The sequence below is a fragment of the Eucalyptus grandis genome, chromosome 10, assembly GCF_016545825.1.
Source record: "Eucalyptus grandis isolate ANBG69807.140 chromosome 10, ASM1654582v1, whole genome shotgun sequence".
Taxonomy (NCBI): domain Eukaryota; kingdom Viridiplantae; phylum Streptophyta; class Magnoliopsida; order Myrtales; family Myrtaceae; genus Eucalyptus; species Eucalyptus grandis.
Window position 1 is genome coordinate 32713912 of NC_052621.1, and position 4479 is coordinate 32718390.

Here is a 4479-nt window from a genome sequence, read left to right on the forward strand (position 1 = left end):
TAACCTATATCTTGTTCCTTTTTTTTATTTTAAATAGCTAAAATTTTCAAGTTTTTGTGTTTTCTTAATTAAAATTAGTTAGAACTGTAAATTAGGAAATTGAAATAACATGATTATTAGCTCAATACAATTCCAAATGAGATTCTACTTTTTACTACGATAATGATTATAAGATAAAATATAGTTAAATGGAACTATAGTAATATTCATAAAGATCTAAAAGGTAAAGAAATGATAAAAGATAGTTTTTTTTTTTTTGCTTAAGTTAGAAATGGATTAAAATGAAAAGATATTGTAAAATTCAAGCAATAATGTAATTATAAAAACTTTTGGCTTTTTCCTATGAAAGGTTGAGGACTAAATTGAACATTTTATGAATAGTTTGATTACCATATTGAACAATTAAAAGCTCATAATTTACATCACATGTTGGGCCAAAGTTTAGAAACTACTTGTGTTATTTCCCTTTAAGAGTTCTTTCAAACAAATTATAAAATCAACCAATAATGGTCAACTTTTTTTTTTTTTTTGGCCAAATCTACTCTAATCCTACGCTACACTCACTCGCGAGCCTCGCAGGCATGGGAGTAACCCACTCGAAACGTACGCGTCCCTACCCCCCATCTTTCACCTCCCCCTTCCATGTTGGAATAGCGAACCCCCATAAATGGTCAACTGAGAAGTAGAAATCTTTCAATAATAGCTTCTTAGATAGGAAGAACTTATTTGATTAGGCCAAACTACATTTTTATTTGTCGAAAAGAAATATTTATTCTTCTTACATACATTTATTGGTTTAATTCAATTTTATTGGTTTCTAAAATTGTAAAGTAAAACCAACCCAATAATCTAAATACAAAGAAAAAACAAATCTAAACTAAAACCGAGTGTACCCATGTGAACCGGTTCGGTTCGGTTTAACTCCACTTGTCGATTTTCAGTATTTCTATGGCAACTTTTACTAATGGAGGCTAACAGCTGCACAACGCTAGCTTTTGAAATGTGAGTTACCAATTCAAGTGAAATGTGCATATTTTAGTTGAAATATGCCACAATTGCCGGCAACAATTTATCGTGAATATACGGCAAAGTCATCAATTTCTAGCTGAATTTATCAGGATGCAGTCCATTCGCAAATTTACCAACTTGTCGAGAATGAGCAAGAGGGGTCGAGAACTTCTTTCCCAAATATGGATCCACGAGATCTCAGGCGAGAGCCATTGACAGCTGCGATTTGACTTGGTCGGTGGCTTTTGGTTCAGGCAAGAATTCCTCCTCTGCTGTGGCGGTGTAACTATGTGGACCGGTTCGGCGCAATTGAACTCCGTTTGTCATTTGTTAATATTTCTATGGCAACCTTTATCAATGGAGGTTAAGAGCTGCACAATGCCAGCTCTTGAAATGCAAGTTATCAATTCAAGTTAAAATTACATATTTTAGTTGAAATATGCGACAATTGCCGGTAACAATTTATCATGAATATACGGCAAAGTCATCAATTTCCAGCTGAATTTATCGGATGCAGTCCATTCGTAGATTTACCAACTTGCCGAGAATGAGCAAGAGGGTCGAGAACTTCTTTCCTAAATTTGGATCCACGAGATCTTAGGTGAGAGCCATCGATGGCTGCAATTCAACTTGGTCGATGGTTTCCGGTTCGGGCAAGAATTCCTCCCTGCTGCGGTGGTGTAACTATGTGGACCGGTTCGGCGCAGTTTAACTCCATCTATCAATTGTTAATATTTCTATGGCAACCTTTACCAATGGAGGCTAAGAGTTGCACAATGCCAGCTCTTGACCAGCTCTTGAAATGCAAGTTACCAATTCAAGTTAAAATTACATATTTTAGTTGAAATATGCCACAATTGCGGTACCAATTTACCGTGAATATACGGCAAAATCATCAATTTTCAGCCGAATTTATCGGATGCAGTCCATTTGCAAATTTACCAACTTGCTGAGAATGAGCAAGAGGGTCGAGATTTTCTTTCCCAAATCTGGATCCACGAGATCTCAGGTGAGAGCCATCAACGGCTGCAATTCGACTCGGTCGGTGGTTTCCGGTCCGGGCAAGAATTCCTCCCCTGCCACGGCGGTGTATAAATATCCCAAAGGATTTCTTGGCATGACATGTCTCTGTTTGCCTTTTCTCATATTTATTTTCTGGTTTCACATTAGGTGGCGCAAAAAAAAAAAAAAAGGAAAAAAAAAAAAAGAAGTCGCTGGTTTTGTTTTCCCCGTCGTCGACCCGACCAAAAGAGGACGGCCAAGAAAGCTCCACCTACCATCACCAAACAGCCGGCGAACCCGCAGAGAACCCGCCGGTGACGGGACCCCCGGCGCATGATAACCACCCAATCGGATCTCGCCACCTCGGCCCCTCCCTCCACCGCCTCCCCGCCACGTGTCCCTCCCCTCGCCGTCCCGCTTTTCCGTCGCCGTCAGCCGAACGCGCCCCCTCATCTCCGTCAACCGTTAATTGCGCTGAGAAAAACCCCCACACACCTCGACGCTCTTCTCTCTCTCTTTCCCTCTTTCTCTTCTCTTCTCTTTCTCTCTCTTGCTCGCGAGTTACGTTGATCAAACCTGCGCACCCCCCCGGCGCACGGTAGCTAGCCCCCGCGCCTCCCATGGAAGACGACGACGAGATCCGCTCCCCGCCGACCCCGGCCCGCCGAGCGCGTCGTCCTCCCCGTCCCCGCCGCGCGCCGCCAACGGCCGCATAACGGTGACGGTCCCCCCGGCCCCGGCGCCGACGCGGCGGCCCCCCTGAGCGGCCTCTGCCGCCGCCGCTGCTGCCCCCGCAGAACAGCCTCGCCCTGGCCCTCCCGATCCAGAACGTGAAGGCCGGCGCCGGCGGCGGGGGCGGCGGGGGAGGGGGCCGCGAGGACTGCTGGAGCGAGGGCGCGACGGCGGTGCTGATCGAAGCCTGGGGAGAGCGGTATCTGGAGCTGAGCCGGGGGAATCTGAAGCAGAAGCACTGGAAGGAAGTCGCCGACGTGGTGAGCGGCAGGGAAAACTACGCGAAGCCGCCGAAGAGCGACATCCAGTGCAAGAACAGGATCGACACGGTGAAGAAGAAGTACAAGCTCGAGAAGGCGAAGATCGGCGCCGGCGCCGGCCCGAGCAAGTGGAGGTTCTTCGACAGATTGGAGCAGCTGATCGGGCCGTCCGCGAAGTACACCTCCCCGGCGGCCGCCGCGGCGGCGACTCCGGAGTCCCGTGCGGACGCTGAAAGATGTCCCCGTAGGTATCCCGGTCGGAATCAGGTCGTCGGTCGGTAGTCAAAACAAGGACCAGCGATCGTCGCAAACGCAGCAACAGCACAAGCAAGGGCAGCAGCAGCCGCGAGGCGGGCAGAAGATGCAGATCCGGAAGCGGCGGCCGGCGGAGTCGGAGTCGGAGCCGGAGCCGGGGTTCTCCGACAACGACGGCTCCTCCACCGACAGCCTGCCGCCGGAGATTCGCCGCCCCAAGAGGTCGAATCCCGGGCGAGACGTGAACCTGAACGAGACCGGAGCGAGGCGGCCGCCGAAGCCGAAGGCGGGAGCGGACTGGGGAGCTCCATCGGGGACCTGACCCGCGCGATCGCCAGCTTCGGGGAGGTGTACGAGCAGACGGAGAGCGCCAAGCTGCAGCAGGTGGTGGAGATGGAGAAGCAGAGGATGAGGTTCGCCAAGGAGCTGGAGCTGCAGAGGATGCAGTTCTTCATGACGACCCAGGTGGAGATCTCCCAGATCAGGCCCCATTCCGGGAAGAAGGTCGGGACGGCGGCAAAGGCGGAGGCGGCAGCGGCGGCGGCGGCGGCGGAGGGAGCAGGGGAATCACCAGCATAGGGGCGACGACGACGACGACAAGGCCGACAACAGCGAGGATAGTAACTAGGATTTTTCCAACTGGAAGTGTTAGAAATTTATGTAGAGTTTCTAGGAAATCTATGATTCATATGGGTGAAGAAGAAGACTTCTAGAAGTTGAGATTGCGTTTCTGAGGGAGTTGTTATTGTTTGCTCTGTATCTCGAATTGGGGCTTCTGTCAAGTGTTATAATCTAAGGCAAATGGCCAAATCCCCCAATTAGAACTATCTAAATTTCTGGGTATGTGCCAGTTCTTGGCTTTTCAGTGACTAGTGAATTGGGAATCTAACCATCCCAATAAATAATAATAATAATAAAAAAAGGAATTGGGGATTTGCTAAAGAATTTGCTATTTTCTTGCTGAGGAATAATCTAGTTGAGGAAGTGAATTTGACAGAGAATTGGTACTCACTCCTCTGTTGCTCTGTTGCATTTCGCATTTTGGGTCCGTGTTAGAATCGGGCAATTGCTGTTATAGGGGGACTATTCATGGATCGCATGCATGATTCTAAAGATTTGATTGACCTTTTAGGGACCGTAGGGAGCTTAATTGTTGCTTTTGATGTTGACTTTGTAACTTATGTACATTCGTTCTACCTTTTCTTTTTTAATCTAATATAAT

At 47.8% G+C, this 4479-nt stretch overlaps 1 pseudogene; it reads left to right on the plus strand.

The window, feature by feature from the left end:
- Nucleotides 1–2741: 2741 nt before the first annotated feature.
- On the plus strand, nucleotides 2742–4050 carry LOC120288839 (annotated as a pseudogene).
- The last annotated feature ends 429 nt before the right edge of the window (nucleotides 4051–4479 follow it).